We start from the raw sequence: 13,283 nt of genomic DNA, 5'->3' as shown, positions 1-13,283 counted from the left end.
TAGATATCTTTCTGGAGAATAGAGAAATAAAGCTTAAATGACACCAAGTAAGGGAATTTAGAAATATTTGAAAAAAAAAAAGTAGTGAAATAAGAATTCTACAAAGAGGCACAATTTTTTAAAGTACATTTAATCATGATTTACTGAATATTTGCTTGGCATATAAATTATGTAGTTTTATATATTAAGCATTTATTATCATAAATATTTATCCCTTGAAATATATTTATGAACTGCCTAAATTTTCAAGTGTATTACAAGTAAAGCAGAAAATAATACTGGTCATACTTTTATCTTTTCTTTTTCTATGTTTTCCATCTTTTTATTTATAGTCAGAAGTATTCCACAGATAATTCCATCTTTCAGCAAAGCTATTTCTTAATATTAATGAATCATACTGTACACGGGGAAAGTCATCTTATGAAAGCTAACATTAATTCATGGTCCATTACAGGAAATGCTTACTAACTCTGATTATATATAAATTTGCTCTGAAAAAGTCTCACAAAGAAGCTTGTGATGTATAAATTAATGAATTCTCATTAGGAGTTGGTCATTCCTCATTACATAGGAATTTTCTTTGCTTTTGTAAACTTGGAGCAGAGTTTATAATTTACAAAATTTTATAATTTATAAATTATAATTCATAATCTAATCTAAATTATTATAATTTATAGATTTATAAAGTTGATAATTATTATTTCAGTGGGCATTTGAAAAGGATATACACTCATCTTTATGACAAAAAATATAAGACACTTAAGTCATAGAAGCATGGGATCTAAGTATACAATTTAATTTTATTGCACTTATAAATTGGCTAATTTCTTTGGCTTATAGTAGTTAATGAAGTACCTCTTACAGAAAATAGAAAACACAGGTGACTCAATAACAGAGATAAACTGGAGGTCAGTATATTTCCCAAGACTGAGCCTTATTTTCAAGAAATTAATGATTCATCCAGGTTAGATCAAGTGCTAAAAAAGCCAACTCCCCTAACCAGACAGCATTATAATCATTATAATTATATTACATTTAACAAATTTCAAAACTCGGAGAAAATATCTGCTATCCTCTGTTCCTTCAGATCATAGCACTAGTCACAGTGGCCTGCACTTAGCATTACACATAATATTTATGTGTAATTTTTAATAGGAAGAAAAAGTAAAAATCTAGAGACATGTGCCTATTAACTAAACTCTATTTAAGAAAGCACATGGTGATTAAAACTGGTTGTAGAGAGGCGAGGAAAACTAAGAAATTCATTTATAACCATGCTGAGCCAAACTTTAAAGAGTTTAGAAATGTAAACCATTGCTTTAATTATGAGTCAGATAATTACAAATTCATTTGGCAGGTGAATCATTGCATAACATTTAGTATATTAATTAAATTAGAATTTACCTTATTAAAGACGTGAGCCAAAGGTTGAATAGAGAATGTGGTAAAAGCTAAACCTAAATTCGTTTCTTCCAAACATATTTTTGTATAACAAAGTGTGAACAAATTACTTGTGAAATGTATCTGTTACCTCTAACATAGTTCTGCTTCTACAAGTTTCTTGCATTAATTCCCAAGGTAGCAGAACTCCTTGGTAACCATAGTATACTTGGCCTGTTGGGTATTTCAGAAGTCACTCTTGTAAGTTAGTTTTAATTTAGATAGATGTTCAGTATTGACATATTTACTTGTTGCATACTCAATAGAGAGCATAAATACTTCTGAGAAATCATGGATTAGATACAAAAAAATTAAAATGGAATATAATTTTATAAATGTGAAATGCAGAGGAGTTACCCCATTTTCTCACAATGCAGGATAACCAACGCAACAGCAGTTTATACTCAAGAGAATGATTCACGAGAGGATAAAAAGGCCATGTTTCCTTTATTGATTTTACCTTATTAGACCGTCATTTGTATATTGTCTGCCTTCCCAGTGGTCTGTGGCCTACTTAAGGCAAGGGCAATGTCTTATTAATTGTTCTGCCTCTTACCATAAAAGAAGACCCCTACACTTGCCAGGTCATGCTAAAAAAGGTCTCCTGTGTGCATGCCAAGTCACTTCAGTCATGTCTGACTCTGTGATCCTGTGGACTGTAGCCCACCGGGCTCCTCTGTCCATGGAATTCTCCAGGCAAGAACACGTGGGATGCCGTGCCCTCCTCCAGAGGATCTTCCCACCCCAGCAATCGAACGTGTGTCTCTTAGGTCTCCTGCACTGGCAGGCAGTTTCTTTACCACTTGCGCCACCTGGGAAGCCCCTACTACTTGTTAAAATAACCATAAGTCATAGTGGAGTGAACTATGTAGGCATGAAATGATTTTGTGGACATAAAATTTAAAAGGCAGAAAGCAATTTCAATTTCCGGTGGAGACGTCTTGATTTTGTAGAGACATATTTTTTGAACCAAATAATGAGTTACTAGTATTTCAACTTGAAGGATACACGTATTTCTTAATGACTTATAAAGTTTCTGGTAGAATCAGTATATATATTAAGTTGATTTTCGAGTGGCTTGTTGTATTACTGGGCAGATATTACCCATATCTTTGTGCAAACAATTGTCTTGCCAGTTCTCTAACTTTTATTGAATGTCTAGTATGGTTCTTTACTAGGCTCTAGAGTATGTTTACAGTGTCAGGACACATTTCCTGCTTACTTTACAACTATTCGTAAATAAAATTTAGGGGGGATAGGTGTCTCTTTTATAACATGCTGCTGCCTGCTGCTAAGTCGCTTCAGTCGTGTCCGACTCTGTGCGACCCCATAGACGGCAGCCCACCAGGCTCCCCCGTCCCTGGGATTCTCCAGGCAAGAACCCTGGAGTGGGTTGCCATTTCCTTCTCCAATGCATGAAAGTGAAAAGTGAAAGTGAAGTCGCTCAGTCGGGACTCTTAGCTCAGTCGGGACTCTTAGCAACCCCATGGACTGCAGCCTACCAGGCTCCTCCATCCATGGGATTTTCCAGGCAAAAGTACTGGAGTGAGTTGCCATTGCCTTCTCCTTTATAACATGACATGGATTTATTAAAAAATTTGAATAAAACAGACATTTTGAGTCATGCACAAAAATGAAAGCTTCCTTACATCCACCTTACTGAGTGCAGCTATTAGTGCATTATATAGATTCAATCATCTAAGATTAATCATATCAATAGTAACAGTGAAATCAGTATCAGTATCGTATTTCACAGGTGTGAAATTGAGTTAGGAAAAAAGTATGGGAAAATTCTTTTGATTAAAAAATTACTCTGAATAATCTGCCTTTTAAGCTCTAAGTTAAAATCTAATAATCAGTGTAAATAACCAAATAAAATTGCAAAATGAGTACTTTCAAGGTCATGTGTATGGTTTGCTTATCATGAGCAAATGAAAATTTTAAAAGCCATATCTTCATTTTCACCACCCACATCTCTGATGCAGAACAAATCATTTCTTGCTGACCATTTTAATTCCACAATTAAGAAACACGAATATAAAAGTTAGCCACATAGTTTATTTGACCTGACTTTGTTTTGCGGCCTGGCAGAGTATTTTATAGTTTGTTGATTCTCAGTAGATAATGGATTGAAACTGTTTTTAATAGTGTTGGTTACTGAAGCATGCGGTTACAATGTAACCTCAAGGTACCCTCATAAATGTGGTGGAAAATCTCTTGTACAACAGCAGTAGAGCAATTTGTCCTTGTTTATTCCCTGGAGAACACATCCATATACTCTGTTCTTATGACAGGATCCTTTCAGAATTGTCGTTTCTAATGCCGATATTGTATTAGGGGCCTGATATTGCTGATACCACTATATTTTCTGATCTAATTCATAGGTATTAAAACGATTGACCTTGTGTACGGCTGCCTTGGAGGAGAGGCATTGTTAAATATAGGCTTCCCTAAATGATCACTTTATTTTCTGCTTCTCTACCACATAGTGTGTGTAATCATTTTCCTACTTTTTTTCCCCAATACATTTTATTGAATTTTTGGTTTAGTGACTTAGTTGCTCTTAAGTATCTTTGGCTGATAAACACTTTGCAGTTTCTCTGTGGCTTTATTACTTTTCATATTCCAAAATAACAGCAGACTAAAAAATCAGAATACACTGAAGCAAAAGTGAAACTCATACATAATTCTATCACCTAGACCAAACCACCATTAAACTTGTTAGATATTCTATTAGGACTTTTCTGTGTTGATGTGTACAAATTATTTCTCATATATATATACACATACTCAAAAAAAAAAACCCTAGAGTTTAGCCTCTGATTTCCACTTAGAAATATATATTCCTGTAACCAAAATTCATGTACTTGCTTTATACACACATGTAAATATATACATGCACACACAAGTATAAATTGATCTTCCATTTTATTTTAATACCATTTAAAATAACTTTTAACTGAACTTATAAATTACATAGAGTGTATATCTAAGTACTTTAGAAAAATTTCTCCATTTTTATATAACTGATCAAGCTAGATATTATTATTTGAGGCATGGAAAGGTTACATTTTGGATATAGCTATGGTAAGATGTTCCCATCTGGTAAACTGTTATCTGGCTGAATGTAAGAGCTCTGAAGATGAAATACTTGTTGTATTATATTTTAGTATGGCTTCTTAAAACTAATAATTAAACTACTGAGATAAAGATTTTCATTCCAAACTGGACCAGCCAATCATGTACTGTTTACTTGGAAAATCCATTCTGTGACTGGAATTATGCTTCAGTAGTTTTGTATTCATATATGTAATTATTGAGCTTCCCACGTGGCACTAGGGGTAAAGAATGTACCTGCCAACGCAGGAGACATAAGACATGCTTGTGATGCCGGGTCAGGAAGAGCCCCTGGAGGACAGCCTGAGCTTCCCTGGGCTCAGACAGTACAGAATCTTCCGACAGTGAAGGAGACTGGAGCTTGATCCCTGGGTCGGGAGGATCCCCTGGAGAAGGGAACGGCTACCCACTCCAGTATTCTTGCCTGGGAAATCCCATGCACAGAGGAGTCTGGCAGGCTAAGTCCACAGGCTCACAGAGAGTCGGACACGACTGAACGACCAACCCTTTTGCTTTCACACTTTCAGTTCAGTTCAGTCACTCAGTCATGTCTGACTCTTTGTGACCCCATGGATTGCAGCACGCCAGGCCTCCCTGTCCATCACCAACTCCCAGAGTTTACTCAAACTCATGTCCACCGAGTTGGTGATGCCATCCCACCATCTCATCCTTTGTCGTCCCCTTCTCCTCCCACCTTTAATCTTTCCCAGTAATTCAGTTCTTCGTAACAGGTGGCCAAAGTATTGGAGTTTCAGCTTCAGCATCAGTCTGTCCAATGAATATTCAGAACTGATTTCCTTTAGGGTAGAGTGGTTGGATCTCCTTGCAGTCCAAGGAACTCTCAAGAGTCTTCTCCAACACCATAGTTCAAAGGCATCAATTATTTAGTGCTCAGCTTTCTTTATAATCCAACTCTCACATCTGTACATGGCTACTGGAAAAACCATAGCTTTGACTAGACACACCTTTGTTGGGAAAGTAATGTCTCTGCTTTTTAATATGCTATCTAGGTTGGTCAGAACTTTTCTTCCAGTTAGCAAGCGTCTTTTAATTTCATGGCTGCAGTCACCATCTGCAGTGATTTTGGAGCCCAAAAAAATAAAGTCTGTCACTGTTTCCCCATCTATTTGCCATGAAGTGATGGGACCAGATGCCATGATCTTAGTTTTCTGAATGTTAAGTTTTAAGCCAACGTTTTCACTCTCCTCTTTCACTTTCATCAAGAGGCTCTTTAGTTCTTCTTCACTTTCTGCCATAAGGGTGGTGTCATCTGCATCTCACACTTTAATTATTGTGATAATAATCCCCAGTGGATATACCATGGGCCTGTCGATTATACATGATGCAGTATTTTTAGGGGAAATGTAGAATTAGATACATAATGTGTGTTTCAGGAAAAAACCCACATTATTTTATAAACATAATATGAACAATGCCTTAACACTGATTTGAGAAAAGGAGCAAATATAAATGTGGCATTTTTACGTGAAATAAAGCATTTAATGGGCTTCTCTTATGGTTCAGATGGTAAAGAATCTGCCTGCAATGCGGGAGACCTGGGTTTGATAATTAGGTTGTGAAGATCCCCTGGAGAAGGAACTGTAGTACTGTTGCCTGGGAAATCCCATGGATAGAAGAGCCTGGCAGGGTACAGTCCATGGGGTCACAAGAGTTGGACACGACTTAGCAACTAAACTACCACCACCAAAGCATTTATTTCTCTCTGAGCTTGGGGTCAGATTGTTCATGTCCAGTAGTCACGTATGAATGTGAGAGTTGGATTATAAAGAAAGCTGAGTATCGAAGAATTGATGCTTTTGAACTGTGGTGTTTGGAGAAGACTCTTGAGGGTCCCTTGGACTGCAGGGAGATCCAACCAGTCCATCCTAATGGAAATCAGTCCTGAATATTCATTGGAAGGACTGATGCTTAAGCTGAAACTCCAATACTTTGGCCACCTGATGTGAAGAACTGACTCATTGGAAAAAACTCTGATATTGGGAAAGATTGAAGGCAGGAAGAGACGGGGACAAGAGAGGATGAGATGGGTGAATGGTTTGAGCCTTCTCATACTCACTGGACATGTATTTGAGCAAGCTCCGGGAGTTGGTGATGGACTGTGAAGACTGGTGTGCTGCAGTCCATGGGGTCGCAGAGTCAGACTCAGCTGAGCGACAGAACTGACCTTGGGGTAACGTAGTTTTGCACCCTTCTAGAGAAAGGAGTATCAGTGACCTACACTTTCTGAAACCATCATCTCATCAGTGCTACCTGTCACTCACATATGGTCAGTGATTTAGGCAATCAAGTCATAGAATGACTGGAGTAAGTAAAGAGACTTCAGGTTAGGAGCTCTGAATGGAATTTGTAGCTCCCATTTGCAATATGCCTGGTGTTTGCTTATAGGGTCCAAAATATAGTGACTGCACACACAGTGGAATTGTGGAGCTTAAAAATAAGTGAAAGGCAAGAGATGGCCATGTGTCACTAGTTTACAGTGGATCCAGCAGTTTTCTTGACTCTGTATTATTTCACAGTTACTTATTAGTCATATAAAGTTCAGGAAATTAAGTGTGATATATTTGTTTAAGTGGTTTCCTCTTAATAGACAAATAACCATTTTTAGCCTTTCCTCTGTAAGCTCCCACACCTGCTACCAGTAACTCCACACATATTTATTTTTCTTTCTGCAAGAAGAGGAGCTTGATGTGTTTTAAGTTAGTTCTGATTAATTAGAACATGTGTGAGTATGTGTATGTATGTGCTAAACTAAACTAGAAATTTATGGCTTCTGAACTGTCACATGACAATATGAAAGAAGTTAGCACATTTCCTTTCATACAATAAAAGTCCCATTGTTGATGTACAGAGAAATTGCTTTGCACCTGTTTATTTTTTCCCCCTTTAAACCCAGAATATCAATCTCCTTCGTCTATTAAAACTAAAATGCATAACTTCCTTTAAGGCACTACTTAAATTCTACCAACTATAGGTTTTACTGTTCAGTGATAATGCCTTTTTCTTTTATTTGCTATCTAACCTATGCTATCCCTTTTTATCACTTTATGTTATTTTCTTCCATTTCTGGCCTTATCCATGCTGAGCCAAATAATTGAAGTATATCTGGAGAAATTAATGAAACATGGAAAATGATGCTACCATCAATGCATGATCACTGTATGACCAGGGGCTCAGATCCATCCTCAAATTGCCTGGAAAACTGACCCCAGATCTCCTGCTTCCCCACTGACTGCACACCCTTCCATTCCAAACCTTTTCAAATCTTCTGAATGACCTCCTCTGCCTTCTCTCCTCTCTGTATCCTCTCTACCAGTAGCAGAATATTTATTGAATACCTGTCAGCCTGGCATTGGTGGTGCTGGGTGCTGGGTATACATGTGATTCAAACTTTGCAGGGAGTTTGCGCTCTCATACAGATTATGGTCCATTCATAAGGAAGGACTCATATACTAGGTGGTGATCAATCAGGGGAGATGAAGACAAGTCGTGGGAGATAGGATATGACGGTCATGCCTTTTGCACAGGAGGGTGAGGGAAAGCATCTTGTCACTTGAGTACAGTTGGCGAGGGAGGGAGCAATCCATGCCATTACCCAGGTCTGGGTAGTTTCATATCAAAGAAGCAGCAAGTGCTGATACTGTGAGTTGGGACCATACTTGGTGTATCTGAGCAACAGGAGATGTTGTTTTATATTTCATAGAGGAAACAGGCTGCCTCAGCTGAGTATTTATTTATTTATTTATTTTTGGGCAATATATTGTTTTTTTTCCTTTCTTTCTTTTTTTTTTTTTAATTTTTCAGTGGGTTTTGTCCGCTGAGTATTCAATCATCTCTTCATCTCCCAAGTTCATGATGGATGCCATCCACTCTCTCCTCTTTACCTTCTGCTCCGATGACAAGAGAACCCTTCCGTCAGAAGCCAGTTCCTCCGGGAGAAATGTGTTGTTGTTTAGTCACTGAGTCATGTCCAACTGCAGCACACCAGGCTCCCCTGTCCTCCATTACCTCCCAGAGTTTGCTCAGATTCGTATCTATTGAGTCAGTAATGCTATCTAACCACTTCATCCTCTGCCACCCCCTTCTCCTTTTGCCTTCAATCTTTCCCAGCATCGGAATCTTTTTCAGTGAGTTGGCTTTTTGCATAAGGTGGCAAAAGTATTGGGGCTTCAGCTTCACTCCTTCCAATGAATATTCAGGGTTGATCTCCTTTAGGACTGACTGGTTGGATCTCCTTGCCATTCAACAGACTCTCAAGAGTTTTCTTCAGTGTCACAATTTGAAAGTATCAATGCTTCAGTGCTCAGCCTCCTTTATGGTCCAGCTCTCACATCTGTACACGACTACTGGAAAAAACCATAACTTTGACTGCATGGACCTTTGGCAAAGTGATGTCTCTGTTTTTTAATATGCTGTTTAGGTTTGGCATATCTTTTTTTCTGAGGAGCAAGCATCTTTTAATTTCATGGCTGCAGTCACCATCTGCAGTGATTTTGGAGCCCAAGAAAATAAAATCTGTCACTGTTTCCACTTTTTCCCCTTCTGTTTGCCATGAAATATTGGGACTAGATGCCATGATCCACCAGGAATACTATTTCTCTCTCTCCCTTTTTTTTTTAACTAAGAAGTCACCCATATGTAATTCTCTCTGTCTTTTATATATGCTATCCTCTTCTACTCTATATTTGCTATTAATGCTCATTTCATAAAAATAAAATGTTAAAAAGCTTATACCTCAATCACACTATTGCATTTCTGACTGAGCATCCATTATGAATTTGTGACTACTAAATAAGTTATTGGACTAACCACATATATTTTACATTAAATACTAACTCCAAGTGCCTCTTGAAGTACAGAAAGCATTTCTGATGTCAAAATCTGAGAGACATGCCCTTAACCAGTTTATTGGTTTTGTCATTGCTAAAATATTTTAATTTCCTATCAATTCATAATGGCATGATGATACCTAAGAAGCTGACAACCTAGAATTAGTTACATTAGCTATAAAGTACTTGGTTTCTGTGCAAGGATAGACCCAGGTTCGATCCCTGGGTCACGAAGATCCCCTGGAGAAGGAAATGGCAACCCACTCCAGTATTCTTGCCTGGAAAATCCCATGAATGGAGAAGCCTGGCAGGCTACCATCCAAGGGGTCGCAAAGAATCGGACACGACTGAGTGACTTCACTTTCTTTTTTATGCAAGAGAGATGACATTAAATCCTATGATCCTTACTTTCAGGGGTTGAATGTAGCTGGATCTTGCTGAATGCTCTTGGTGGTGTTTTCTATTCTAAAATGTTTTTATCTAATGTAGATATGAGAAAGTTTTGCAGACTGTAGAAGTACTTCAAAATATACACCTCTGAATGTGCAGAGGTGTTAATATGTGAGAAATAGTAAATTTCAAAATATCAGAAGCTAAAAACCTCCATCCACAGACTTTATATGTGGGCTTCTGTATGTTTTCACAGCATTTGAAAGCTGTAAAACTTCATTCTATATTATACTCAAGAGACAAAGTTTTAGTGATATAACTTATAGAAGTAGTAAAAATTAAAGTTGAAGAAAGTGTAATATCATATATGTTGTTGTTTAGTTGTGGAGTCATGTCCAACTCTTTTGTCACACCATGGGCTAGAACCTGCCAGGCTCTGCTGTTCATGGGATTCTCTAGGCAAGAATACTGGAGTGTGTTGCCATTTCCTTTTCCATTTCCGTATTCCTGACCCAGGGATCAAACCCGATTCTTCTGCATTGGCAGGCATTCTTTTTACTCCTGGGCCACCAGGGAAGCCCGATATTATGTATGGTGCTTTAGTTGCTAGGTCGTGTCCGACTCCTGTGACCCCGTGGACTGTAGCCCGCCAAGCTCCTCTGTCCATGGGATTCTCCAGGCAAGAATACTGGAATGGGTTGCCATTTCCTTCCTCAGATATCATGTATACTATTAGATAAATGCCAGACTTAAAAAATAATGTATTTGAGCTAAATAATTTTTAAGAAGCTATGACCAACCTAGACAGCATATTAAAAAGCAGAGACGTTATTTGCCAACAAAGTTCTGTCTAGTCAAAGCTATGGTTTTTTCAGTAGTCATGTATGGATGTGAGAGTCAGATCATAAAGAAAGCTGAGTGCCGAAGTATTGATGCTTTTGAACTGTGGTATTGGAGAAGACTGTTGAGAGTCCCATGGACTGCAAGGACATCCAACCATTCCATCCTAAAGGAAATCAGTTCTGAATATTCATTGGAAGGACTGATGCTGAAGCTGAAGGTGAAGGTCCAATACTCTGGCCACCTGATGTGAAGAGCCAACTCATTGAACAATACCCTGATGCTGGGAAGGGTTGAAGGCGTGAGGAGAAGGGGACAACAGAGGATGAGATGGTTGGATGGCATCACCGACTTGATGGGCATGAGTTTGAGCAAGCTCCAGAAGTTGGTGATGGACAGGGGAGCTGGGCGTGCTGCATTCCATGGGGTTGCAAACAGTAAGACATGACTGAGCGACTGAACTGAGCTGTTTTTTAAAAAATTTGCCTTTTAATTTTCTTTTCTGGAATTTCTGTTATATTTCTGTATGATGGTATTTTTATTCTTTATTCTAAATCAGTTTCCTACTTGGCTCATTAGATTATGAGGATGTTCAAGATAACTAAAATTTTTGAAAAACAGTTGATTTGCAGTATCGTGTTAACTTAGGGTGTACAACAAAGTGAGTCGTATTTATATATATATATATATATATATATATATATATATATATATATATATGTAATTATTTTCCATTATATGTTAGGTAACTATTGAATATATATATTCTGGTGCCTCAATGGTAAAGAATCGGCCTGCAATTCAGAAGACCCAAGTTTGATCCCTGGGTTGGAAAGATCCCCTGGAGAAGGGAATGGCAACCCACTCCAGTATTCTTGCCTGAGAATCCCATGAACAGAGGGGCCTGGTGGGCTACAGTCCATGGGGTCACAGAGAGTCAGATACAACTTAGCACCTGAAAAACAACAACTAGGTGTGTGGGAAAAGTAAAAGAAGCAAAATCCTTCTTATAGTCTGTCCACTTTCTTAAAAAATTATGCATAAGCCTCTTATGTTTATCAATATATTAATAGCAACAGGTCCTAGGTTGATTTATTACAGAAGTGATGTGTTAATCACCTAAAAGAACAAACTCATTCTTTAAGTAGTATGTTTTTGTGTGAAAATTAAACATGCTAATGATTAACTATGGACATAAGGCATAAGCTAATTTGAATTATTTATATACTTCCACACAATGAAATATAGACAATCATCATCAGCTAAGTAAGGATGCTCTCTTAGTATTGGAAATGTAAATATATGTGTGAGAGCATAAAAAATTTCAGACTGATTAGTCAGATGAGTGCAATTGACAGTGCGGAGTTCAAACATTGTAGGGAAGGAATGGGCACACAGAATTAGCTGCAAGATTTTGTTAAGGAATCAATTTTTAACTTTGCCTGGGGGATGATTAGAATTTAAATAAACACAGATGATGGGAAGAGGGTCCCAGGAAAAAAAAAATGTACAGTATAAGGAAAGAAGCAGAAATGAGAAATTCAGACAGGGTGTTTTTAAAGCAGTTGATTGAGGATTTGGTCCTACTTGAGAATTCAGTCTACCTTGGGAAATTAAATTTGAGTGGTAAGCAGACCTCAGGTTTTAATTTATCCACTTAATGAATACAATACTTGAAAGCACTCAAAGTATTTCACTTGTAAAATATTTTAAAACAAGGATGATTTTGTTTTCTCAGACCCCATGGACTATAGCCAACCAGGCTCCTCCGACCATGGAATTCTCCAGGCAGTGGGTAGCCATTCTCTTCTCTAGGGGATCTTCCCAAGCCAGGGACTGAATTTGCATCTCCCACATTGCAGGCAGATTCTTTATGGTCTGCGCCACCAGGGAAGCCCCTTGAAAAGATTAAATGATTCTAAAGTGAAACATTTAATGTTTTCTCTTTTATACCATAAAACAACACAACATGAGGTACATACACATAATTTCTGTATATGTTTACTGAAACTCTTTTTTGGTCAGGAAGATACTGATTTTTATCAGTATCTTCCTATTTTTATTTTAATTTCCCTTCCATCAGTATCCAGATACATATAAACTTAAAAAAAACAACTATATTGTTTCACTACTCTGTAATAGATCAATTAGGCTAAAAGATAAGCACCTTGTATTTTAATTCTGCTTCCCCACTGACTCATGAAGTAGTTTTCAGCGAACTGTGTAACTTTAAGGATGGCAAATTGTATGCCCCTCTTTAAAATGAGCTTACTCACAGCTAACATTAACTCTTCAAAATTTTGATAATCTAGTAAATAAATATTTTAAATTATAATTTGTTTTAAAAAATAGAAAGTGTTTAGTTTCAGTTTTAGAGAAATGTTGGATACATTTTACCAAGTAATTTTAATATTCTATTTTTTAAATTTATTTTTAATTGGAGGGTAACTGCTTTACTTTAATATTCTATATTAAGCATTTTGGACCAATTTTCAACTGTTAAATCTATGCCTGTAGATATAGTGATGAGGTCATTTAATAGGGTTTAAAATGAGATATTTTATCATCCTATTTGCAGCAATTTAAAATTACAAATTTTAATTTTAAATTGCAAGAGTATTAAGAAAAAAATAAACCCAGCAAGGTCCT

At 37.2% G+C, this 13,283-nt stretch overlaps 1 protein-coding gene across 2 annotated transcripts in view; it reads left to right on the top strand.

Moving 5' to 3' along the window:
- The window catches only part of CCDC102B (coiled-coil domain containing 102B), a 238,406-nt gene that overhangs the window by 136,485 nt on the left and 88,638 nt on the right, over positions 1–13,283 (top strand). The window lies entirely within an intron of this gene.

The sequence above is a fragment of the Muntiacus reevesi genome, chromosome 4 (genome assembly GCF_963930625.1).
Source record: "Muntiacus reevesi chromosome 4, mMunRee1.1, whole genome shotgun sequence".
NCBI lineage: Eukaryota > Metazoa > Chordata > Mammalia > Artiodactyla > Cervidae > Muntiacus > Muntiacus reevesi.
Note: the sequence above shows the minus strand (reverse complement) of the source record. Positions and strands in the feature narration are given on the sequence as shown.